The following is a 27,452-nucleotide window of genomic DNA, read 5'->3' as shown; positions in this document are numbered from 1 at the left end:
TGGAGATAAGGAAGTTAACAGCCCAGGCTGGTCCTTCCTGGCAGGATGAGACACAAATGTGGCAAAAAAACCCCAGGATGGCACCGCTGTGCTGCGTAACACAAAGCTCTGCCTCTGTCTGGGTCATCCCAAAGCTCTGAAACCCAGCAGAAATTCTCCCCAAAATGCTGCCTTGTTCCCCCAGCCAAGCAAGACACCCTAGACAGAAAGTTATGGAAAGAAAAAACAGAAAACCCAAACTTGGGAAGATGTTTCAATGTGTCTCAGTCCAGGCAAAGTCACATCATCACTCACCCAACCACTCCCTGTTTTTATCACTCCAAAACAACTGCACAAACCTGAACATTCCATAAATATTGGAATATATCACCCTAAATAATTGAAATTAATATGTTTGCAGGGCTGAGGTTTGGTTGGGGTTTCCCTCTGGGTCTGGTCAGGTTTTTGAGGAACCCCTGCCCATCCCACCTGAGAACTGGATGGCAAAGCCCTGCTTGCTGGTGAAGAAGTCGGTGTTGAACTGCAGGATGACGGAGTTGAAGGTGCTGTGGATGTCCCCAGGCAGCCCCGAGCCGCTCATCTCCTTCAGCAGGATCCCGTTCTCCACCGGCCCGTCCCAGATCCGCAGCACGTCGTGGAACTCCTCGGTGTGGAAAACCATGAAATGGAGCCTGAGGGGCAAAAAACACCCGAAATTCAGGCCTGGAGTGTGGTTTGTGCCAAATTCAGGCAGCCAGGCTCACACAGAATGTGTTGTTTCATCTGGAATTCAGGCCTGGAGTGAGGTTTGTTGTGGTATTTTTTGAGTCTTGAATTTGACTCCATGTTTTTAGAAGGCTAATTGATTATTTTATTATATTATACAAATTATACTAAATTTTATGTTACATCATTATTATATTATATTATATTACATTATATATTATATTATATTATATTATATTATATTATATTATATTTACATGATATTATTTATATATATTTACATATGTTGATATTATATATATATAATATAATTTATATTATATTACTTATAGATTATTATTATTATTATTACTACTAAATATTATGTTCTATATATTATATAAATTATACTAAACTACACTAAAGAATAGAGAAAGGATAAAGACAGAAGGCTAAAGGATAAAAATGAATCTCGTGACTCTTTCCAGAGTCTGACACAGCCTGACTGTGATTGGTTATTAAGTTAAAACAATTCACACAAAACCAATGAAACAATCACCTGTTGGATAAACAATCTCTAAATTACATTCCAAAGCAGCAAAACACAGGAGAAGCAAATCAGATAATTATTGTTTTCATTTTTCTCTGAGGCTTCTCAGCTTCCCAGGAGAAGAAATCCTGGTGAAGGGATTTTTCAGACATCCCCAAATCCCACCCTGTCCTTGGGGGTGTTGTCCAAACCCTCCTGGAGCTCTTGGGAATGTGAGCATTCCCTGGGGATGGAGCAGGAGTTGATCCCATCCACTCCTGCACTCCAATCCCACCTGGACAGGAGGAATTTCCCTGTCCCTGTTTGTCACTGCCCCATTTTCCCTCTGGCACAGCAAAATCAGGCCAAGCATGGGCAACTCAACCCCAGTGTGAAACGGGGACAGAAACCTAGAAACAGAAAAAAAAACTTCTGTAAAAAATAAACCCATCAGGTGCTGTGCTGAAATCCCTGCCAGCCCACAGAGGCAAACAGGGAAGCTTTCACTTGGCTGCTTTCCCATTTATCTGGGGCAAACATAAATAAATCAGGGGAGAGACATAAAAAAAAGGGGGAGGAAAAAAAAAAAAAAAAAGAAAAAAGCCCCACTGCAAAATCCTCAGGAACAAAATGATGCCCAGAGAAGCTGGGAGAAACCAAAAGAGCTGAATCATAAATCTCCCAAGCAGAGACCTTGAGCAAAGAGAAATAAAGCCAGGCCTGAGGAAAATCAGGATGGATGGTGCAGAGCTGTTCTCCACGGCTGCCTTGCTGTGATTAGGTTTGTTCCCAGCCTTAACTGGGCCCAGTGAGCCAGAACTGCTGGGAAAAACTAAAAACTCATCCCTGGAGACCTTGGGATCAGGGGGAGGCTGCCAGGGGTTGAGCTGGGCTGGGGGGACACCCTGGAACTGCCACCAGCAGCTCCAGGGCTGCCTAAAGCACCCCATTTATCTGAGAAAAAACAAATTCAGGGGGAGAACACCTGGATGATCCAGGTGATCAGGCTGGAATCTGCTGGGGTATCAGATATGGAGTTCTCTGGAGCAAATCCAGCTATTCCACATTGACATCTCAGCTTTTCCCTCAGCCTGAGGTGTGAGACCAGGCACAGCCCCTGCTGCAGCAGACAATGGAGGGGAAAGGAGTTTTATTCATGAGGGGAAAGGAGTTTTATTCCTGAGGGGAAAAGAAATTGTATTCCTGAGGGGAAAGGAATTCTATTCCTGAGGGAAAGGAATTTTATTCTTGAGGGGAAAGGAGTTTGATTCATGAGGGGAAAGGAGAAGAAATTCCATTCCTGAGGGGAAAGGAATTCTATTCCTGAGGGGAAAGGAATTTTATTCCAGAGGGAAAGGAATTTTATTCCTGAGGGGAAAGGAATTCTATTCCTGAGGGGAAAGGAATTTTATTCCAGAGGGAAAGGAATTTTATTCCTGAGGGGAAAGGAATTCTATTCCTGAGGGGAAAGGAATTTTATTCCAGAGGGAAAGGAATTTTATTCCTGAGGGGAAAGGAATTTTATTCGTGCACTCTGACAATCCCAAATATTTCTCAATTATAGGCATGGAAATGCAGTAAAAAACAAACAAAAAATCCCACAAAAAAACCCAAACCAAACCAAACCAAACAAAAAGAACCTCAAACAAACAAACAAGCACCAAAAAAAAACCCCCCAAAAAACCCCAAAAAACCCCAAACCAACAAACAAAAAAACAAACAAAAAAAACCCAAACCAACAAACCAAAACAAAAGAAACCAAACAAAAAACCCCAAACATCAACACCCAAACCAAACCAAACCCAAAACAAAACCAATAACCAAATTAGAAACTGGGGAGATTATATTTATGTAAATATAAGTGTGAGAGTGGGGAAGCTCTGCCAGTTTAGCAAGGAGCAGAGAGGAGAGCCCAGCTCTACCCTGAGTGTGAACAACCCTTGGTCCCTGTGGGTCCCTTCCAGCTCTGGGTATTTTCTCTGCTGTTTTTAGATGAAACTCTGCAAAGTGGAACCTGTCAATACCCATGAAAATGGGAATTAACAACATCAGTGGAATTTCACAACACTGGGCTCAGGGGTTGACCACAACTCTGCCATGTCTCTGTGTCCTCTGCTCCCAGCTGGGTAAGGAATTTCCATCCATTTTCCACACAACCTCCTGCTTTTCCTCCACCTTCCTCCTCACCCCCAGCCCAACCAAGGCACTCCAAGCCCCCTCTGCAAGAGCAGCCCTTTCCCTTTCATGGCTCTGAGGTGCAGACTCATTTTTCTCGCTGTCTCACCCCCCCTGCCCTTCCCCTGGTGCTGCGCAGCTACAGCTTCATTCCAAAAGCTCTGGTGATTAATTTTCATGTAAGTTATAAATGAGAGCTTTATGCAATTGTATCATGCGTGAAGAGGATTATTTTTCCAATGGATTACCATAAAAATGAAGTTGCTGGGAATGTGCTCTCTCCACTCCCCTGAGATCAGCTGTGCTGCTGCTGGGGCTGGGAGATGAAAGGGGCAGGGAGAGGGAGCTCTGATCCCTGGGAAGGGCAGGGTCACCAGGTGTGTGCGGCTCTGACACCTTCCAGAACCTTCTCCTTTCACTGCTGGCCTCTTCCAAGCCTTTGGTTGATCCCAAACCTCTGCTCATGCTTTTAGGGATTACAAGAGCAAAGTTGCTGAAGCAGCCTTTGGATAGGGGGGAAAAAGGGACTTCTCTACTCTGTCCTATAAAAACCTTTTCCAGGAGAACAAAAATAGAGATTTCGAGTGGAAGCTGCCTGTGCAGGGATTCAGCTGTTTTTGCTGTGCTTTTCCTCCTCTGCTCACACCCAAGCCCATCCATTATTGAGCCATTCTGAAGGGCAGCGCTAATGGAGGGAATTTCTGCATGAAATAAAAATGTGAAAACACCAGGCCAAACCTGCCTCCAGCAGAACTCCACGGGCTAAAAGCAGCACAGAGCTCACCCTGAGGGCCAGGCTGTGCTGGGATGGGTGCTGAGGCAGCAGGGAGGAGAAAATGGGATGGAGAGGGAAGGAATTCAGGATGGAACAGCAATGGGCTTGGGGTGAGCCAGGAATGGCTGAGAAGCACTGGGAACTCTGATGGGAGAGGATTACTACTATTATTATTATTATTATTATTATTATTATTATTATTATTACTACTACTACTACTACTATTATTTATCATTATCATCATTATTATTATTGTTGTTGTTATTCAGAACTTTTAAGGTGCATTTCTCCCCCTCAAATCCCACTCAGTCAAAGCTTGGCTTGCCCAAATATTCCAGTTTTTTTGTGGGTTTTGGCCAGCCTGGAATCCCTGGGAACACCCAGGGCAGCCCTGAAGGGTTTGGCAAACATCACTCAGGGGGTGGTGGGGCAGAAGTGAAGGATCAGGGAGAAGGAATTCCCTGGATTCTGGGACATTCCCTGTGATTTCCTACAACACCCCCATTCCAGGATTGTGTGGCCATTCAGCACTTTTGGGATGTTCCTCATTGATCTGGTGGAAAAAAGGGTTTGATTCTGGATGCATCCCATTAAGGAGAGGGGTGGGAAGCTGTCCATGGGCACCAAAGCTCATCTGGGATGTCTGAGCTCAGGAACACCATGGGCAGGACCAGGACATGGTCTGGTGTCACCACCCAGGGCTGAAAACAGAGGAGCAGTGATGCCTCTGGGGGCTCTGAGCAACCTGGGAAATAAACCCCATAAATCCTCAATCCCATCCTAAACCATTCCCTGATTCTGGAACCAACGCAGTGACTTCTCCCTGCTCGTCCCTCAGCTTCTCCCTCCTTTGCTTTATTTAATTTTTGATCTTTGTTTCTGCGAGAAATCCGTGGGGATTTTTTTGAAAAAACCAGCTCCAAGTGGGAAAGAAGCCAAACCACAGGAGCCCAGCTCACCCAATGGTGCACCCAGGCTCTGCCTCGATGGTCCAGATGCAGTTGAGGTTGTGGTCGTAGGGAGTTGGGTATCCTGGAGAAAGGATCCGTCCCGAGGTCTCTCCTCTGATTGTCCCTCCACACTCAGCTGGAACAAAAATATTTATGGGGTTAGGGAGGAGATTTGTGGCTTTCTGTGGCTCTTGCTTGGCAACAAGCTCACCCTGCAACAGAGATTATTCCTGGCTTTTTCCAGGGATTCTAAAAGCTTACAAAGATGAAGGGAATTGTTGAATTCAGCTGAGTTATCAGAGTTATTCTGAATTTCTGAACACCTGGCAAAGCTTCCCTGCACCTTTCTGAATCTCCAGGGAGCAAAAGCAGAGCCTGTCAGGATCCTGATTCCCTGCTCCACACGTGGGGGTGAAGGAGCTCTGCTCCTCTGCTTGGATTCATCAGAAAATGAAGGATAAGAAGCCAAAGAACTTGTAAATGTCGCTGTAAATGAACTGCAAAGAATGTGAGGATTTGGAGTAATTTCCATAACATATCCATTCAAATTCTGTAATTTTCATTTTTTTCCGTTTTCTTTCATTTCTTTTTAATTTCCACACGCTCAGACACGGCCTCATATCCAACACACGAAGAGCAAACAGGCTGAAGGTTAAGAAAACGCACAAATGGCGGAGATTTATCTTTTTACATCAATAAATGAGGCTGAAATCCCAGCCAAGGACTGGCCCTGCCTCCTGGGAGAGGGAACACGGAGTGCCAGGGGCTGAGCACATCCCTGGGTGTGCAGATCTCCCAGGGGACTCGGTGTCCAACAACTCCCCCATGTCCTGGGCATGGCAGGACGGGAATCAGCAATCAGCCCCATTCATTTAACACACAGAACCCCAAAGCGGAATTTGGAAGAGCTGCAGGTGAAAAGGGAACTCTGCAAAGGGAATTGAAATGTCTGGGGACGGGATCAGGTGTCAGGCAGCTCTGAAATAAAACTGGCTCTGAGCTGTCACACAGGACACACGTTGGTGTCACTATCAGGAGGTGGCACTCACTTCAACATGTCCAGAGTGAAAGGACAAGGCTGGAACAGCACAAGGAAGCAAAAATCCCTTGTCAAATGTGGGTTTAGGGCAGAGGGTTTCATGTTAGAGCTGCTTCAGGTGCTCTCTGTCTCATACAGGAGCCTCACCACGTTAATTAGTGGAGATGGGCAATTAACAGCAGAGTTAATGTCCATGGATCAGCAAAGGGTGGTCAGGGTGGGGAATCCAATTTCCTGGAGGTGCAGGAGGTGTCTCCATCTTGAGATGCCTCACAGAGGAGCCTCACCGCAACTTAATTAGTGCAGATGCAATTAACAGGAGAGTTAATGTCACATGGATGAGCAAAGCAGGGACAGAAGGTGGCCAGGGAGTGGGATCCAAGGAAATCACTTCCAGGAAGTTTTTCCATCTCAAGGACCCTCACCACAGACAACTTAATTAGTGCAGATGCAATTAACAGCAGAGTTAATGTCAATGGATCAGCAAAGCGTGGTCAGGGCATGGAATCCACAAGGAAATAATTTCATGGAATCCACAAGGAAAGAATTTCCTGGAGGTTTTGGAGGAGCAGGAGGTGTCTCCACCTTGAGATGCCTCACAGAGGATCCTCACCACAACTTAATTAGCGTAGATGGGAGTAATTAATAGCAGAGTTAATGTCAATGGATCAGCAAAGCTAGGACAAAAAAATGGTCAGGGTAGGACCATTTTTTGTAGGGTAGGGTGTGGGACCAAGGGTGTTCAGGGTGTGTGATCCAAATCTCGGTCTGGAGAGTGCTGGAGGAGCAGGAGGTGTCTCCATCTCGAGGACCCTCACCACACACAACTCAATTAGTGCAGATGCAATTAACAGCAGAGTTCATGTCAGTGGATCAGCAAAGCAGGGACCAAGGATGTTCAGGGTGTGGGATGCCAGGAAATCTCTCCTGGAGAAGGAGGAAGGAGAAGGGGAAGGAGGAGGAGGAGGAGGAGGAGGAGAAGGAGGAGAAAGAGGAGAAGGAGGAGAAAGAGGAGAAGGAGGAGAAGGAGGAGAAGGAGAAGGAGGAGGAGAAGAGAAGGAGGAGGAGGAGGAGGAGAAAAAGGAGGAAAAGAAAGAGAAGGAGGAGGAGAAGGAGGAGGAGAATAAGGAGGAGAATGAGGAGGAGAATAAGGAGAAGAAGGAGAAGGAGAAGGAGGAGAAGGTGTCTCACCCACACAGGTCGGCAGGGGCCGGTCCCAGGCTCTCCTCTCCTCTCCCCAGTCAGGCACACCAGCACCCTGGTGCCTCTCAGGGTGTAGCCAGGGTCACAGCTGAAGGACACTGAGCTGCCAGCAAAGTGTCCCTCGTCGTGCACCTTGTACCCAAACTGGGGCACGCCGGGGTCCTCGCACTTGATGAGCTCAAAACCTGCACAGGGAGCAAGGGCAGCTGTTGGCAGCAGGGATTTCACAGCCAGGAGGGTCTCACACAAAGCCACGGTGGGGTTTTCTTCTTACAATGATTTGTTGGGGAGCAAAGGGGCCATTCGGAAATCAGAAGGGTTTTAATTAATGTTGGAGTTTTGATCTGGATTTCGGGATCGCTACAGGCTTGACAGGAATAGTTTGATCAGATCCCAGGGAACAGGGACAGGGGAAGAGGAAACAGCCTTGACCTGTGCCAGGGGAGGTCAGGTTGGACACCAGCAGGAATTTCTGCATGGAAAGGGTTGGAAGGGGCTGCCCAGGGAGGTTTGGAGTGCCCATCCCTGGAGGTGTCCAAGGAACAGCTGCATGTGGCACTCAGTGACAAGCTGGGGATCAGGCACAGCTTGGACTGGGTGGGCTTGGAGGGCTTTCCCACCCTCAATAATCCTGGGATGCTGTGCTCTCCCACACTCCAACTCCACTTTGGGTACAAGATCACCCCAGAAAGGACTCTTTGCTCATGTGCAACACAAAACCACAAAAATACACCTTGACCTGTGGGATTGGAACTCACTGGAGAACTGCAGCTCGAAGCCCTTGCTGGTGTTGGCAGGGTCAGTGATGAACTCCAGCCACATGGAGCTGGAGGTGCTGTTGATGCTGGTGCCCAGCAGCTCCGAGCGGCTGAAGGTGCCCAGCAGCCGGGCAGAGCTGTTGGTGCCATCGTAGACCTAGGAGGGACAACAAATCCAGCCTGGAAAAGCCATTCCTGGGATCAAACCATCACTGCCCAGAGGGGCTCTGGCTGCTCCTGGATCCCTGGAAGTCTCCAAGGCCAGGCTGGATGGGGCTTGGAACAACCTGGGACAGTGGAAGGTGTCCCTGCCCGTGGATGATCCTTAAGGTCCCTTCCCACCCAAACCATTCCAGGATTTCCTTAAGGTCCCTTCCCACCCAAACAATTCCAGGATTTCCTTAAGGTCCCTTCCCACCCAAACCATTCCAGGATTTCCTTAAGGTCCCTTCCCACCCAAACAATTCCAGGATTTCCTTAAGGTCCCTTCCCACCCAAACCATTCCAGGATTTCCTTAAGGTCCCTTCCCACCCAAACCATTCCAGGATCTCCTTAAGGTCCCTTCCCACCCAAACCATTCCAGGATCTCCTTAAGGTCCCTTCCCACCCAAACCATTCCAGGATTTCCTTAAGGTCCCGTCCCACCCAAACCATTCCAGGATCTCCTTAAGGTCCCTTCCCACCCAAACCATTCCAGGATTTCCTTAAGGTCCCGTCCCACCCAAACCATTCCAGGATTTCCTTAAGGTCCCTTCCCACCCAAACCATTCCAGGATCTCCTTAAGGTCCCGTCCCACCCAAACCATTCCAGGATTTCTCTGCAGTTTCACTGAGCTCCAGAATAGAGAAATGATGAGGAATTCATCCCACCTAGTCCCTGATCTGCTCACAGCAACACCCTGGGTTTGTCCTTTGGGGTTTTTTTTTGGGAAGAACCAGCAGCTCCTGATAAATGCCCTCATTTGGGGTCACCTCAAATTAAGGAATTTGCTCCTGGCACTGAGCTGATCCTGAGTATTGGAGGGAAAAGGGAAGGAAAGAACCAACCCACTCTGAATTCCAGCTTCAGGCTGGAAAAGCAACTCCAACCCTCCAGGATTTGTCCTACAGGTGATCCAGGAGTGGTTCCTGGATCCACAAGTGCAAACAGGGACAAATCCTTCAGGCAATGTGAGCTGAGATCCAGGGATATCAAACTAAAAGTCTGATTTGATGGAACTCCACAGTGCTGCCCACCTGAGGAGCAGCATTTCCACCCTGGAGGATCTGCACCCTCCTCCTCAGCCCTAATTTACTCTGCACACTGGGCTGCATCTCCTCAACTCTCTTTCCCAAGGAGCAGCTGCTAAAAAATCCACATTTTTCCCCCAGACTGACTCAGAGATGAGCCTTGATTTAAGAAAAACACAAATGGGGGTTTTTTCTTCCTTTTGTGAGGACCAAGAGCAGCTCCTCACCAGTGGAGATCGATAGGAACTTTCCTCAGATGAGCAGCTGATGACAAACCTGCTGAGAAAATGTAATTCCTCTGACAAGGAGTACATTCCTTGCATTAACAGGAAATCTTTCTCCCTTTCCAGTCATTTGTGAGCTGGAAACGTGGATTACGCCTCTCCTGGAGTGTGACACTTCAATGAGGACAGAGGATTCTTGGGAAGATGGCTCAGCACATCCTTGCAATATTAATGCCTCCTTCAAAACCATTCCTTTGGTTAATATAAAAAAAAACTCAGCCTGGATTTGTCTCCTTCTCCACAGAGTCCTGGAGCTTGAATAATCTCAGAAGAGTCTGGAGTTCTGCATTTCAATCAGCCCCTTTTTTGGGGACAAACCAGCCTTGATTCTTCAAAGCACTGAAATAATGCTGAAACCCTAACTATTCTGATGGAGGAGGAGTTTTTCTTGTGCAATTCCAGAGGTGAGAGCTGAATTTTAGCTGGTATAGGGGAAATTTGGGCTTCCAAACTGCCATGGGAATCACTGGGATGACACAGAGGTCGCTTCCACCTAATCCCACCAAAATTTTAGAACCTTTCTGGTGGATGAGGAGTTTTCCCTGTGCAATTCCAGAGGTGAGAGCTGAGGTTTAGCTGGTCTGGGGGAAACCTGGCATTCCAAACTGCCATGGGAATCACTGGCATGACACAGAGGTCGCTTCCACCAAATCCCACCAAAATTTTAGAGCCTTTCTGATGGATGAGGAGTTTTTACTGCGCAATTCCACAGGTGAGAGCTGAGGTTTAGCTGGTCTGGGGGAAATCTGAGCTTCCAAACTGCCATGGAATCAGTCCATGGCATTGGGATGACACAGGTCACTCCCACCTAATCCCATGAGAATTTTAGAGCCTTTCTGGTGGATGAGGAGTTTTCCCTGTGCAATTCCACAGGTGAGAGCTGAAGTTTAGCTGGTCTAGGAGAAATCTGACCTTGCAAACTGCCATGGCAATCACTCCATGGCACTGGGATGACACAGAGATCATTCCCACCTAATCCCACCAAAATTTTAGAGCCTTTCTGATGGAGGAGGAGCTTTCCCTGTGCAGTTCCAGAGGTGAGAGCGGAGGTTTAGCTGGTCTGGGAGAAATCTGCCATGGCAATCCCTCCATGGCACTGGGATGACAAAGAGGTCACCTAATCCCACCAGAATTTTAGAGCATTTAGAGGTGTTGCTCTCCACTGCCCGAGCCAGAATTACCTTGAGGACATCTCCTGCCTCCAGCTCGAAGGTCCTGGCTTTCAGCTGGATGCCCTTGCCAGGCTGGCTCTGGATGGAGTAGATGCACTCGTGGTTGTTGTTGTAGTTCAGGGGGTAGTTGGGCGACAGCAGCACACCCTGGGTGCCCGTCACCGAGGAGCCACACTCAGCTGCAGCGAGACACAAAGGCACATTTCAGTGACCCCACGCGTCTGCTGGCCACAGCACACATGCAGGAGGCGCCTCTGAAGGCCACAGCCGCTCAGCCCCTCCTGCAGCAGCAAGGAGAGGGCTTTTCCCTGTTGGTATTCACTACAACCTGTTGTTATTTACCACAACCATATCTCTACAACCTGCTGGTGTTCACTACAACCTGTTAGTATTCACTACAACCTGTTGGTATTCAGTACAACCTCTTGTTACTCACCAGAACCTGTTGGTATTCACTACAACCTCTTGTAACTCACTACAACCTGCTGATATTCACTACAACCTCTTGTTACTCACTACAACCTGCTGGTATTCACTACAACATGCTGGTATTCCCTACAACCTGTTGTTATTCACTACAACCTCCTGTTACTCACTACAACCTGTTTTTATTCGCTACAATCTGTTAGTATTCACTATAACCTCTTGTTACCCACTACAACCTGTTGGTATTCACTACAACCTGTTGGCATTTACTACAACCTCTTGTTACTCACTACAACCTGCTGGCATTTACTACAACCTCTTGTTACTCGCTATGACCTGTTGTTATTCACTACAACCTGTTGTTGGTCACTACAACCTGCACACTGTCGCCTTTCCCATCAAATTTTCCTAGCCAGGCTTCTCTCCTCTTTCAGAATCTGTGTAAATGTAAATCTGGGGGGAATTTGGGGAGGAATCTGTGTAAATTTAAATCTCTGTGAATCTCTGTGAAATGTGAGTGGATCTGTGAGAAATCTGTGGGAAGTTGGGGGATCTGTGTGAATCTGTGGAGAATCTGTAGGAATTTGGGTGAATCTGTATAAACGTAAATCTGTGTGAAGCTCTGTGAAATCTGTGTGGATCTTTGGGAATTTGGGGGGAATTTGGGGGAATCTGTGGGGGATCTGTGGGGAATCTGTGTAAATGTAAATGTGTGTGAATCTCTGTGAAATCTGTGTGGATCTGTGGGAAATCTGGAGGAATCTGGGTGAATCTGTAGGGGATCTGTGTAAATGTGTGTGAAGCTCTGTGAAATTTATGTGGATCCGTGAGAAGTCTGTGGGAATCCGGGCGAGATCTGTGAGTAATCTGTGCAAATATAAATCTGTGTGAATCTCTGTGACATCTGCATGGATCTGCAGAAAATCTGTGGGAAATGGATATAAATCCGTACGAATCTGTATGAATTTGTGTAGATCTGCTCAGAACAACCCCACGCTGAGGATTTTCTGTTCCTCCTGCCGAGCTCCCACACGAGCCAGCCGTGACTCACTGTTTTCCCAGCCTGTTTACCCTGCAGGATTTTCTGCTGTCAAACACTGGCTGCCTGCTCCTCTGGGGCTCTGCACGCAGGCCTGGGGACAGTCATCCCCTAGAGCAGTTTTTGGGATCAATCTCATGTCCCTGAGTCCTCATAGCTCCTGGAGCTGAGGGAACCATCCCAGGGGAGGGACGCATCTCAGAGCAGCTCCTGGATGATGAGGGAACCATCCCAGGTGAGGGAACCATCCCAGAACAGCTCCTGGAGCTGAGGAAACCATCCCAGGTGAAGGAACCATCCCAGGGCAGCTCCTGAAGATGAGGGAACCATCCCAGGTGAGGGAACCATCCCAGGTGAGCTCCTGGAGCTGAAGAAACCATCGCAGGGCAGCTCCTGGATGATGAGGGAACCATCCCAGGTGAGGGAACCATCTCAAGTGAGAGAACCATCTCAGAGCAGCTCCTGGAGCTGAAGGAACCATCCCAGGTGAGGGAACCATCCCAGGGAAGCTCCTGGAGCTGGAGGAACCATCCCATGTGAGGGAACCATCCCAGAACAGCTCCTGGAGATGAGGGAACCATCCCAGAACAGCTCCTGGCTCTGCTGCTCCTCCAGGGAAGGGTTAAGCAGCAGAGGCACCCACAGGAGGCTCTCTGGAGGAGACTCTTTGTCCTCTGCTCTTGCCAGGGATGAAAAGCTGGATTTTGGCACAGATTCCCCAGGGACAATGCTGGGGACATCTCAGGGAGCTGTCCTGGCCACAGGGCTTGGACAAAGGAACAAAAACCACTCCGAGCCCTCCCCAGACCATCTCCAAGATAGGAGCTGAATGCAGAGTGTCTGGAAAAGCAATTAAACCTCCTGTGATCTTAATGAGTCAGTCTGCCTTTTCCATCCCTATCCAGGCAGATCTGAGCAGCACTGGGGACATTGTGACAGAGCTGTCACCCTGCCACGGAGCTCTGGGCCATCAGCCCTGAGTTTGCCCTGCTCTGATCAAGCCAAGCTGTTAATTCTGAGCCAGGAGCAGCAGCCAGGGTTGTCCACTCAGTGCTGCTGTCTGAGGCTCCAGTTCAAAGCTCTGGAAATGATTTTTTATTTTGATTTTCATTCCCCTGATGAGCTTTATCTGCAGCCTGATTGTTACTCCTGCCTGTCCCAGCAGAATGAGGCCCCAGAGCTGGAAATTCAGCACAGCTGGCTCTGCTGGGGAGATTTGCTGCTGAAATTCTCCCTCAAGGGTCACCTAACCCTAACCCACAGCTTAGGACAATCTCCTGAGCAGGTCTGGCCACCAGGTGAGAGCCCTGCCCTGACTGATCTCGAGGAATCCCACAGGCTCAGGGTGAGCAGAGCTGGGAATGATTTTCTATTGAAATTCTACACCAAAAAATAAGTGTGACATCCTTTTTCCCACGGCCTGGAGCATCATCCCCCAACCCTGCTCTGGATGGTCCCACTCTGGGGGATGTCACCCATACATCCCAGGGGATGTCACCTCTCCATCCCAAAGGATGTCACCCATCCATCCCAGGGAATGTCACACACCCCAGGGGTGCTCCCATCCATCCTGGGGGGTGTCACCCATCCCAGAGGTGCTGCCATCCACCCTGGGGGATGTCACTTATCCAGGGGATGTCACCCATCCATCTTGGAATATGTCACCAATCCCAGGGGTGCTCCCATCTACTCTGGGGGATGCCACTCCTCCATCCCAGGGAATGTCACCCATCCCAGCTCCCATCCATCCCAGGGATGCTCCCAACCATCCTAGGGGTGCTCCCAGCCATCCCAGGGGATGTCACCTCTCCATCCCAGGGGATGTCACCCATCCCAGGGCTGCTCCCATCCATCCCAGAGATGTCACTCATCTCAGGAATGTCACCCATCCATCCCAGGGGATGTCACCCATCCTAGAGGTGCTCTCATCCATTTTGGAGGATGCCACCCATCCCAGGGGTGTTCCCATCCATCCCAGGGGATATTACCCCCCCATCCCAGGAATGTCACCCATCCCAGGAATGTCTCCCATCCATCCCAGGGCATGTCACCAACCCATCCCAAGAACGCAACCCATCCACCCTGGAGGATGTCACCCATCCTAGAGGTACTCCCAACCATCCTGGGGAATGTCACCCATCCATCCCCAGGAGGTATCACCCACCCCAGGGACATCACCCACCCCAGGGCTGCTCCCATCCATCCTGGGGGTTGTCACCCACCCCAGGGCCGCTCCCGTCCATCCCTGCCCACCTCAGGAGTGCAGCACAGCGGGGCCAGCCAAGCAAAATGAAAGCACATGACCACCTACCAACACACCTTGGCAGAGGCGCACTCCACACTCGCCGTCGCCCGCCCAGGCAGGTGATGCGCGCCGCGCCCTCCAGCCGGTACCCGGGGAAGCACGAGAAGCTCAGCACGTCCCCCACCCCGAACTGCAGCCCCTTCCTGATGCTGTAGGCCGGCACCTCGGGCTCGTCACACGGCTCCAGGTCGTATTCTGGAGGGGGAAAACGGGGGTTGTGGGATGGGAGATGGGTTCTGTCCTCCACGGAGAGGAGATGAGGGTCCAAGGGAGCTCTGAGCCTTAATCCAGCTGCAGTGAACCCATGAGGATGGAATCCCGTTTGGGCCATGAAAACCCACCTGGATTTCACCCCAATCCACAGCTCAAGGATTCTGTTCTTCCTGTAAATGACATGAGGATCCAAGGGAGGCTCTGAGCCTTGATCCAGCTGCATTTTGCAGGGAGGATGGAAAAATGAGGATGGAATCCTGTTTGGGCCATGAAAATCCATCCAGATGCCACCCCAACCTAAAACTCAGGGGTTCTGTACTCCCTGGAGAGGACACAAGAATCCAAGGGAGCTCTGAGTTTTGATCCAGCTGCATTTTCCAGGGAGGATGGAAAAATGAGGATGGAATCCTGTTTGGGTCATGTAAACCCAGGTGGATTTCACCCCAGCCTAAAACTCAGGGGTCTGCCTTCCCTGGAGAGAACACAAGGATCCAAGGGAGCTTTGATCCAGCTGCAGTGAATCCATGAAGATTCCAAACCATGAAAACCCACCTGGATTTCACTCCAACCTACAACTTGGGTTCTGTCCTCCCTGGAGCGGACATGAGGATCTAAAGGAGCTCTGAGCCTTGATCCAGCTGCAGTGAATCCATGAGGATTCTAAACTATGAATATCCACCTGGATTTCACCTCAACCTAAAACTCAGGGGTTCAGACCTCCCTGGAGAGGACATGAGCATCTAAAGGAGCTCTGAGCCTTGATCCAGCTGCAGCGAATCCATGAGGATTCCAAACCATGAAAATCCACCTGGATTTCACCCCCAGCCTACAGCTCAGGGATTCTGTCCTCCCTCTAAATGCCACAAGGATCCAAGGGATCTCTGAGCTTTGATCCAGTTTCAGTGAACCCATGAGGATTTCTATTTCTCCCTCCACCTACAACTCCCTCCCAGCCCCTGCATCCCAACCACCTCCGAAGGCAACAGGTCCCAGTCCCTGTCACAGTGACAGGGATGGGGATTTGTCACTGTCCCTGTGCTGCAGCCCAGAGAGGATGGATTGATCCGGGTGGGATTTCTGCTGCCTCTCCTTTTCTAATCCTGGAAATGGATGATCCTGCTCAGGGAAGGCAGGAGGACGCTGAAGCTGCTGCTCCAAGAAAGGTCACGTAGGATTCTGGCCAACAGCCAAACTCAAATCTCTGACCCCAAAGCAGCCTGAAGGAAAACTCTTTTGAAGGTGTTTTTGGCAACATCTCCAAGTCCAAAGCCTGTATGTTAACATATATATATGTAAAGGGAGCTAAAAATAGAACTGACTCCTGGTTTTGCTTTTCAAGATAGGAAAGAAACCTTGAAATACACTGAAAATGAGAGTTATAATTAGAGGCGAGCTTTTGAAAGGCAAAAAGCCATTTTCCCCTCATCAAAATGGGAGTTAATTGGAAATTTTCTGACTGGTTTCCACATGCAAATCCCTGACTTCAGAGGCCAGGAACAAAGGCACTGGGAACCAGGTTTCAGCTGCATCTATGGCAACAGCTCTGCCCGTCAGGGAGGGTGCCAGACCAAGCTCCACAGGAAAAATGGGAATTTCTCTCTTTCCCTGGGTGCTGGAGTGGCAGCTCAGGACTGGGAAGGACACGGGGACAGAGGGAAGAACAGCAATAAAGCTCCTGCCCTTCACTGGTTGTGGTAGGGAATTGCTTCTGGGGCACTCAGGCAGCAAAGATTGACATTCCCTGGAATGGCAGCACTTGGGAGTCACTTGGAGGACTCCAGCCCAGAGGACACAGTCAAACACCTCGTGCCCTTCAAGCAGAGGCTGCCCCAGTGCCATGAGCTGCCCTGCAGTGCCACACGTCCCTCCTTTGGTCCCTCTCCAAGTCCTCACGCTCCTCCTGACAGACAGCTGCTGAAAAATCAGGATTTCCTTTGAAAAATTTGGATTTCCTTTGAAAAATCTGCATTTTGGATCAGCACACCCACTCAAAGGCACAAAGGCACCATCACCGTGAGGGTTGAGCAAGCACAGCTCAGCAAGGGATTGCTGGAACTTCTCTGGGCAGGAATTGTTTCCCTCAGCCTCCTCCTGAGTCCTGGAGTCAGGAAAATCTGGATCAGAGCCCTGCTGGGTGCAGCAGGAGGGGGCTCCCATCTGGTACTACAGCAAGGAAAAAATAGGGGAAAGAGGGGAAAGGGACAGAAAGGGAGAAAAGAAGGGAAGGGGGAAAGGAAAGGAAAGGAAAGGAAAGGAAAGGAAAGGAAAGGAAAGGAAAGGAAAGGAAAGGAAAGGAAAGGAAAGGAAAGGAAAGGAAAGGAAAGGAAAGGGAAAAGGAAAGGAAAGGAAGCAAAAAGGGAAGGGGAAGGGAGAAAAGGAAAGGGAGAAAAGGAAAGGGAGGACAAAAAAAAGGGAGAAAAGGAAAGAGAGGAAAAGAAAAGGGAGAAAAGGAAAGGGAGAAAAGGAAAGGGAGGACAAAAAAAAGGGAGAAAAGGAAAGAGAGGAAAAGAAAAGGGAGAAAAGGAAAGGGAGAAAAGGAAAGGGAGGACAAAAAAAAGGGAGAAAAGGAAAGAGAGGAAAAGAAAAGGGAGAAAAGGAAAGGGAGAAAAGGAAAGGGAGGACAAAAAAAAGGGAGAAAAGGAAAGAGAGGAAAAGAAAAGGGAGAAAAGGAAAGGGAGGAAAATAGGAGAAGGCAGGAGGGAGGGAAAGAAAATAAGGAAAAGAAGGAAGGGACAGAAAGAAGGGAGGCACAGAAGGAAGGGAGGCACAGAAGGAAGGCTCGGGCTACTGCTGTCACCTGAGAAGGTGATGTTGAAGCCCTCGTAGGACATGGAGAAGTCAGAGATGAGGCGGATCTGGGCCGAGAAGTTGCCGAAGAGCCCCGCGCTGAGCGGCGCCGGCAGCCGCGAGCCCGTCAGCTGCTGCAGGGGCTGGGCAAAGCTGGAGTTCTCCGTGATCAGCAGGTAATCGTGCCCGTTCTCCAGGTGGAACGTGTGGAAGGTGAAGAACACGCCTGCAGAGAGAGGGGAAACCACAGGTGGAGTCATCCCAGTGCCCAACCCCAGCTCCCCACCGAGGGCAGGGGGAAAAATCACACTGGAATTGTGGATTTGGGTCTGGTGGAAGTGAAATCAATAAAAACCCTAAATCTGGGGTGTGGGAGCAGGGCCAGGCTCTGGAAATGTTGGATTCCTGTGCCCTTGTCAGGGTGACACAAACTTGCTCCAGGGACAGAGCAGCAGCTGAGGGAGCAGCCCAGGGGAGCCTTTATTCTAAAAATGACTTTTAAACGGAGAGCAGCGAGGTTGGAGTTGGGAGGGCTCAAAAATGAGAGTGCTACAGAAGGAATTCCTGCCTGGAAAACCAGGACTGAATCCCAGCTTGAAGGTCAGGGAGGCTTTCCCAGAAGTGTGTCAGAGGTGCAGCTGCAAGGACCTTCCCATGATGGGCTGAATCAGAGAATCATGGAACAATTTGGGTGGGAAATGACCTTAAAAATGGTTTTATTCCATTCTCCTGTGTGTGGGCGTGGCTAAATCCAAATAAGGAAATGTGGGAGGGGCAAAACCCAAATAAGGGAATGTGGGTGGGTCTAAACCGAAATAAGGAAATTTGGGCGGGGTAAACCCAAATAAGGAAACGTGGGTGGGGCTAAAACCCAAATAGGGAATGTGGGCAGGGCTAAAACACAAATAAGGGAATGTGGGCAGGGCTAAACCCAAATAAGGGAAGGTGGGCAGGGCTAAACCCAAATAAGGGAAAGTGGGCAGGGCTAAAACCCAAATAAAGGAATGTGGGCAGGGCCAAAACCCAAATAAGGAAATGTGGGAGGGTCTAAACCCAAAAAGGGCATGTGGGCAGGGCTAAAACCCAAAAAGGGAATGTGGGCAGGGCCAAACCCAAATAAGGGAGTGTGGGTGGGGCTAAACCCAAATATGGAAATGTGGGCAGGGCTAAACCCAAATAAGGACATGTGGGCAGGGCTAAACCCAAATAAGGGAATGTGGGCAGGGCTAAACCCAAATAAGGAAATGTGGGCGGGAGTAAAACCAAATAAGGGAGTGTGGGTGGGGCTAAACCCAAATATGGAACTGTGGGCAGGGCTAAACCCAAATAAGGACATGTGGGCAGGGTTAAACCCAAATATGGAAATGTGGGTGGGGCTAAAACCCAAATAGGGAATGTGGGCAGGGCCAAACCCAAATAAGGAAATGTGGGCAGGGCTAAACCCAAATAAGGAAATGTGGTCAGGAGTAAAACCAAATAAGGGGATGTGGGAGGGGCTAAAACCAAATAAGGACATGTGGGCATGGCTAAAATCCATATAAGGGAATGTGGGCGGGGCTAAACCCAAATAAGGACATGTGGGAGGGGCTAAACCCAAATAAGGAAATGAGGGCAGGACTAAAACCCAAATAAGGGGATGTGGGATGGGCTAACCCCAAATAAGGGAATATGGGAGGGGCTAAAATCCAAATAATGGAAGGTGGGTGGGGCTAAAGCCCAAATAAGGAAATGTGGGAGGGCTGTCCCATGGGAGGGGACACCTTCCCCTATACCCTACTTTTATTCACCTTTTCTTGCCCAAAATAAACCCCACAGCAGCTCCAGCCACGGAAATGCCAGCCAAACACAGCAAAACTATTTTGCCTCTTCCTCCCAAATTCAATTTGAACGATTTGAAACATTTGGGGAGAAGGCTGTGACCTTGCTGCATTTGTAAATGAGCCAGAGAGGAGTAATGGATTACTTAAAGTCCCCTTCACACCTCCCGACACACAATGGGAAGCACTTCAGGCTCCTGCAGGAGCCTCCAGCGAGGTGATTTTTCATGCTGGAATTCAAACACCATTAGAAACACTCATTCTCTGGAAAATAATTCCAGCTTGGAAATAAAATAATACAAAAAAGAAAAAAATCAACAAAAACCAGCAGTGAGAGCAGGAGCCAGGCAGGATCTGAGCTCAGGAACTCTGTCACAGCATTGTCACACCGACTTAACAAGGCAGGGAGATGCCAAGCAATAAAAAGCCTTTTTGCATTTAGATGGATTTTTCCATGCTGATCTCCCAGCTCAGGGCAGGCTCCCGAGCCTCTGCTCGTGTGGGATTGGGATTGATCCTGCTCAGAATCCTCCAGGAAACCCCAGGATGGAATTTGGGAGAGATCCCTGCTTGGTTTGACCAGGTTATTTCATTTAACCCAACAATTCCCAAATAATTAGAATTATAAAATAATAATTAAACCAATAACCCAAATAATTCCCAAGAATTCCCTGGCTCTGCATGCCACCATTCCCAAAACACAGCATCCCAAAGAAACAGCAGGAAACCTGCAAAAAAAGCCCAGAGGAAGATTCTCCTCCTTGCTGCCCATTCTCTATTAATTTCTGGAGATCAGGGAAAGCTCTGGAGATCCAATATCCAACCCCACAGCATCCAATTCCAGCTGAATATTCCATTTATTTATCCCTGGCCCTCTCCAAGTTTTTCCTGGAGCTTTGCTGCTCACATGCAGCTCTTCCCTTCCAAGAAGTGAAGGTCAGAGAGGCTGGAAACCAACAAGGAACCTTTCCCATGGGATTAGGAATGAAGGAATTGTGGGATCATCCCACAATTTATCCCTCACTGCCCTTTATTGTCCCAAAAGGATTTTTATATCCAAAGCTTAGGACTGACCTTGATAATTCATTCTTTATATCCATTCTGTGGAGAACATTTTTTAGTCCGCAAAACTCCACAAAAGCAGGAAACTTCCAAGAGTTTCCAAATTGTTTGCTATTTCTACCAGAAGCACAAAACAGAAATAGATCTGACCCGAAAACTGGGATGTGGGGAATGCAAAATGACTTTATTCTCCTCTGACAGCAAATTTAAACCCTCAGTTTTAGCAAACCCAGCTTAAGGAACACAAATAACATCACCCCTCTAGAATCAGCACAAGAACAATTCAGTTATCCTGGAGAACATGCCCAAATTCCAAGTTTTTTAAAGTAAAAACTCCAAGCAGAGGGCACAAGGCTCCTCCAGCACTGAAGGGTCGAGGAACTGTAGCAAAAAGGGCTAATTATAAACTCATTTTTAAGGATTTGTGACCAATTAAACCTTTGCTCTGGTCTGCAATTTACTGTGGCACAAAACATCTCTGCAAACACGAGGTTGGGCTTTTTTTTTTTCTCTCCCCATTCTCTGCAGAAGAAACAGCAAAACAAATAAAAGGAGAAAAGAAATCACTTTGAAGCAATGAGATTAAAAATAATGGTCTCTCTTTAGGCATTTAAATACCTTTAAAATTAAACTGCTTTTAAACTCCACTTGCACAGCCTGGGAGTCCATAAAGTGTCACAAGAAAATAATTGTTGGAGCAGTTGGGGCAATTCCAGGACTCGTGTGGTGGCCATGTGGGAGATATTACCAAAAAAACTGTGAGAGGAGGAGCTGAGCACCTCCAGAAATCCCTCAGGAGGGGAAGATCCCTCTCTGGGACAGGGAATGGTGTCAGGATCTCTGCATCCACATCCTGACTTTTAGGATCAGGCCACAAAGGTCTGGAACAGGAGATAACACAAAGCTCTGCTTGATAAGAATTTTCCCTTTAAAAGGTTAAAGAGGTGATGTCAAAACCCTCTGGATTTTGTCCAGGGACAATGGAATCATCATTTCTGAGAGGAACTCGTGGATCTCACAGGGAAAAGTTTCTCTCCCACTGCCTCAGTCCTCTCCTCACCTTTGCCATGGGATGTTTCTATGGTCCATGTGCAGTTCAAGTTGTTGGGATAAAAATCAGGGAAGCCTGGGGAGAGGATGGTGCCACTGGAGCCACGGATGTAGCCCCCACAGAGAGCTAAAAACACAAAAAAACAGGAGAGAAAGAGTTCAATAATCCAGACTCTTTCACAAGCTAGGAGGAAAAAGTAAAAGCAAAACCCAACCCAGGAAAATCCAACAAACGAGAATGATCGACCCAAATCCAATCAACCCAAATGACAAAATCCAACAAAATCCATGGACAGACCCATCAAAATCCAACAAAATCCATGGATTAAACACCACTGGGAGCTCTCCAGCTGCTGCTTTGGCAATGGGTCTGCAGGTGGAAACACCATCCCTGTGGGACCCAACAAAAAGAGGAAAATCCAAAAGAGACTGATGAACCCAAATCCAATCAACCCAAATTGGGTTTTGTGGGTCAAAATCCAACAAAATACATGGACAGAGCCACCAAACCCCATGGATTAAGCACCACTGGGAGCTGTCCAGCTGCTGCTTTGGCAGTTGGTCTGCAGGGGAAGGGTTTCCAGGGTTTCCAGCAGCTGGAACCACCATCCCTGTGGGATCCAACCAAAAGAGGAAAATCCAACAAAATCCATGGACAGACCCACCAAAATCCAACAAAACCCATGGATTTAATGCCACAGGGAGCTCTCCAGCTGCTGCTTTGGCAGTGGTCTGCATGGGAAGGTTTCCAGCAGCTGGAACCACTGTGGGCTCCACCTCTGGATGTTCCCACCCTGTGAGCTCAGCTCTGCCTCCCAACCCCAAGAACATCCTGAAGCAGTTTCCTCACCCTCACAGCTGGGCAGGGGCCGGCTCCACTGGAAGTTGGGCTCACACTCCAGGGCCTCAGTGTCACTCAGGGTGTAGCCAGGGTCACAGCTGAATGTCACCAGGGCTCCCACGTAGAAATCGTTGCCGTGGCGCTGCCCGTTCACTGGGATGCCAGGGTCCAGGCAGTGGTCAGACTGCAGCTTCACAGCTGGGCACAGAAAACAGGGCACAGCACTCAGGTGGGCACTGAGGGGCTCAGGGGAAGCTCAGCCCACCCAGGGGACTGAGCCAAATGTTGGTGGTTGTCCCCAAGGTCAGAGGGTGGAAGGGAGAGAGGGAATTCCTCAAGGGAGGGGAGAGAGGGAAATCCCTGAAATGAGAGGATGGAGAGAGGGAAATCCTCAAAGTGAGAGGAGGAAAGGGAGAGAGGAAAATCACTGAAATGAGGGGATGGAGAGGGGGAAATCTTCAAAGTGAGAGAAGGAAAGGGAGAGAGGGAAATCCTCAAAGTAAGAGGATGGAGAGAGGGAAATCCCTGAAATGAGGGGATGGAGAGAGGAAAATCCTCAAAGTGAGATGAGGAAATGGAGAGAGGAAAATCTCTGAACTGAGGGGATGGAGAGAGGGAAATCCTTGAAATGAGGTGATGGAGAGAGGGAATTGCCTCAAAGGAGGGGAGGAAATGGAAAGAGAAAAATTCCAAAAGTGAGAGGATAAAGAGAGGGAAATCCTTCAAGTGAGAGGAGGAAATGGGGAAGAGGGAAATCCCAAAAGTGAGAGGATGGAGAGAGAGAATTGCCCTAAGGGAGGGAAGGAAATGGAGAGAGGAAAACCACCAAAGTGAGAAAATAAAGAGAAGGAAATCCTCAAAGTGAGAGGAAGAAATGGAGAGAGGGAAATCCTCAAAGTAAGGGGATGGAGAGAGGGAAATCCCTGAAATGAGGGGATGGAGAGAGGGAATTTCCCCAAGGGAGGAGAGGCCAAACCAGTCAGGGATGCCAGGAAAAGCAGAAACTGCTCCTCCACTGGCAACACCTGTGAGCTGCCTGGCACAGGGGAAACAAAACCCAGGGTGCCCTGAGGAGGCCGTGGTGCTGCTGAAGATTGGGAATTGCAGGGAATTGCTGGGAATTGCAGGGAATCCCATGAACAAGGGGTCCTTACTTTCATATCTGATCTGGAAGCCGATGTCAGAGTGGCTCTTGTCCGTGGTGAACAGGAGGTAGAGGTGGTTGCTGGTGCTGATCAGGAACTGGGGCACCTGGGTGCCATCATAGACCCCAATCAGGGGAGAGGAGTAGGAGCGGCCATCCCTCACCTCCAGGGTGTCGTAATTCACCTCTGTCTTGAACCTGGGAGGGACAGGAGGAAAATGAAACCCCAGCACTGCTCCCTTCTGCTCATTCCCTCCTGGAACCACCATGGGGACAGGGCTGGGTCCTTTCTTCTGCCTGAGTGTCTCACTGGGGGCACCTCACACAAAAATGCAGGGAATTCGGGGTCAGAGCAGGGAATTTGGGGGCAGAACCAGGGAATCTGGGAGCAGAGCCAGGGAATTTGGAGAATTTGGGGCAGAACCAGGGAATCTGGGGGCAGAGCAGGGAATTTGAGGGCAGAACCAGAGAATGTGGGGGCAGAGCAGGGAATTTGAGGGCAGAACCAGAGAATTTGGGGGCAGAGCAGGGAATTTGGGTTAAGAACCAGGGAATTTGGGGCTGCCCAAGGTGGTGAGCACCTGTCAAAGGTGATCTTGATGGGGTAGCCAGGCTGGGCCTCGATGACCCAGGCACAGCTCAGCGAGTCCTTGTAGAAGCCAGGCCAGCCTGGGGACAGGATGGTGCCACTGGGTGACGTCAGGTGGCCCCCACAGGGTGCTGGGGACACAAAAAGGACACAAATCCACACAATTATCCAGGCTGGAAAAGACCTTCAGGCTCATCCACCTCTAAACCAAATCCCTGAGTGCCACCTCTTTAAAATTGGGGTGAAAAATGTCACAGAGCTGTAGCCCCATGAGATGTCCCCACTTTTGAAACCCCGTCCCTGCATTTCTGTCCCCACCACGAGTTAAAAATCACCAGAGCCAGATGGAAAACCAACATTTACTGCTCAGAAATTGCAGTTTCAGCTCCAAGTGCAGACAGGGCCCCCCTGGGAGCCAGCAGGGCTGACCTTGGGCCCTGCTCAGGGTGTAAAATAATGATTGGATATAAAAGCAGAGGGAACTTCAAGGTCACTTGGCATTTCAGGTGGCAGAAAAATCCCTCCCAGCCCTGCTATTTGAGTCATGGCTTTGCTGCCACCAGGGATGTCACCAGAGCAGGGCATTAAATCCACCCCGTGGTCCCCAGTGCCACCAGCAGGAGCTGCAGGAACTTCTTGGCATTTTCTGGGAAAAAGACACAAGGTCTGAGAGACCAGAGGGACAAAAATCACATAAACTGTCAGGTTTGTCCTCTAAGGAGTCACCCAGGGCCAGCCCCAATGTCACCGTGCCCCTGTGCCAGCCCCAATGTCACCGTGTCCTTGTGCCACCCCAAAATGTGCCAGCCCCAATGTCACCGTGCCACCCCAAAATGTGCCAGCCCAAAATGTGCCAATCCCAATGTCACCGTGCCCCTGTGCCACCCCAAAATGTGCCAATCCCAATGTCCCTGAGCCACCCCAAAATGTGCCAGCCCCAATGTCACCATGTCACTGTGCCACCCCAAAATGTGCCAGCTCCAGTGTCACTGTGCCACCCCAAAATGTGCCAATCCCAATGTCCCTGAGCCACCCCAAAATGTGCCAGCCCCAATGTCACCATGTCACTGTGCCACCCCAAAATGTGCCAGCTCCAGTGTCACTGTGCCACCCCAAAATGTGCCAATCCCAATGTCCCTGTGCCACCCCAAAATGTGCCAATCCCAATGTCACCGTGTCCCTGTGCCACCCCAAAATGTGCCAGCCCCAATGTCACCATGCCCCTGTGCCACCCCAAAATATGACAATCTCAATGTCACAGTGCCACCCCAAAATGTGCCAACCCCAATGTCACCATGTCACTGTGCCATCCCAAAATGTGCCAATCCCAATGCCACTGTGTCCTTGTGCCATGCCAAAATGTGCCAGCCCCAATGTCACCATGCCCCTCTGCCACCCCAAAATGTTCCAGTCCCAATGCCAATGTGCATGACCCCATGCCCTTGTACCACCTCAAAATGTGCCAATCCCATCCCCAAATCTCCCCTGCTGCTCTCAAGGGTGACAGATCAAAGTCACTTGATCTCAGCTGGCTCCAAAGCAATTATTTTTCCTTTCTGCCCCAAAGCTGTGCTTGGTCTCCTGTCAGAATTTCCACCCTTTTCTCTGTCTCCTTCATTCCCATTAATTTATTTTTCAGGATTTTAGATCTCTGAGCTTTTCTCCTTGCTTAAAAAGGGTAATTAAAAGGTCCAGACTGAAGGGTGAGTCAAAGAACTCACCAGAGTGATCAGGAGGAGAAGGCAGAAGGTTATCACATATAAAAGTTGATTAGAAGTGTATTATTTAATGAATGTTTCCCTTCCACACTTAAAAAAATGTAAATTTCAAGGCTTGTGCTTTGAAAGGAACAGGAGGCCTGAATTAAACCTACATTTTGACAGGAGCAAAATTATTTAAGAATACAAAAATGTCCAGCTTTTTATTCTATAAAAGCTGTTGAAAACAATTGATTCCTTCCTTCAATCCCAAAGACAATGGCCAGGACTGTGCAATTCCTGCTGCTCAGGCAAGGCAGGGCCAATTACTCCAATTATTTCTCAATATTCCAGAGCTGCTTCTCAAGAGTTCAGCACTTGTTATTCAAATTGCTGCAAATACCAGAGCAGAGCATCACTTCCCTGAGAACACAGGGCACAGGAAGATTTTCAGTCCTAATGAGCTCCTTCTTCACTTCTTTTTTCCAGAGCAGAGGCTTGAAAGTCTTAAAAAAGCTTTGAAATCTGAATTAAAGCCTTTAATTCAGCCCAGCTCCCCCCTTGGCAGGGTTGGCTGTTGTGGCCAGGAGATGGAAATGCAGAATTTTTGTCTCTCAGCTGCCAGAGCCCATTGAGAGAACTTCCGTCATGACACAAATATCAGATATTTTACATGGATCAAACACCAGGATGGGAAAACATCACCCTGGATCTTCCATTCCTTTTTGTTTCATTCCCTCCCTGACAGGAGCAGCAGGGAAGCTTTGAGGCATCACCAAACCAGAACCTTTTATTATTATTATTATTGTTATTAGAAAAATACCTGCTGTAACAAGAACTGATCATCAAATCATCAAAAAACCACAATAAAAAATATTCCCCAGCATTCATTCCACACCAAAAAAATTGGAAAATAAACAGAGCTCAGGAATATTTGAACTGAAACTTCCTCCCCAGCAAACTCCTCCTTCCAGAGGGGTGGAAAATTCTGGAAGGTGTTGGCTGGACACTGTGGAATGTGAGAGTGAGACCCGACAGGCAGAACCTTGATTCTGGACCCCAAAAGGCTGCAAAATTCCCCCCAGAAATATCTTTCCCTGAAGGAATGTTCACCTGGAGAGGAGAAGAGGAGGAGAGGAGGAGGAGGAAATGGGGAAAACCCCCTAAATTCCATAAGAATTAAAAATTAAAAGGGAGGGTTGTACATTAGAGGGGAATCTTTGGGATCAGGTGTTCTGGGAAGTCTGAATTTCTCAAGTACCTCAGAAATGGGGAAAAACCCTAAATTCCCTAAGAATTAAAATTAAAAGGGAGGGTTGTACATTAGAGGGGAATCTTTGGGAAGTCTGAACCTCTCAAGTACCTCAGAAATGGGGAAAGAGAGAAGGGAAATGCAGCTGGGAAACTGGGATAAAAAGGAGGCTGCATCCTTTAAAAATTGGAGAGATCCCAAGGGAATGCCCCATGGCCTCTGCCTTGATTGGAATAAAGTTTCAGGACTCCTCTGTCTCCTTTTTGGCCATAAACCTCTATAGTTGTGGATGGATTTTCCTAACAACACCCATGGGAAGAGCTGAGATGGGTTCTTCAGCACCCCAAACCACCCCATGGGCAGCAGGCAGAAGCTAGGGCTGACCATCACAGCGCAGAAAAATTAATGGGAAAAACCGTTAAATTCCATA

The 27,452-nt window shown here is 48.8% G+C and overlaps 1 pseudogene; it reads right to left on the bottom strand.

The window, feature by feature from the left end:
• LOC128937653 (CUB and sushi domain-containing protein 2-like) overlaps nt 1-27,452 on the bottom strand; it is a 137,811-nt pseudogene that overhangs the window by 59,047 nt on the left and 51,312 nt on the right.

This window comes from Melozone crissalis, unplaced genomic scaffold (genome assembly GCF_028551555.1).
Source record: "Melozone crissalis strain CALT ecotype California unplaced genomic scaffold, PUWL_Pcris_2 ptg000020l_1, whole genome shotgun sequence".
In the NCBI taxonomy this organism is placed as follows: domain Eukaryota; kingdom Metazoa; phylum Chordata; class Aves; order Passeriformes; family Passerellidae; genus Melozone; species Melozone crissalis.
The sequence above is the reverse complement of the archived record's forward strand: the minus strand, read 5'-3'. Positions and strand labels throughout refer to the sequence as shown.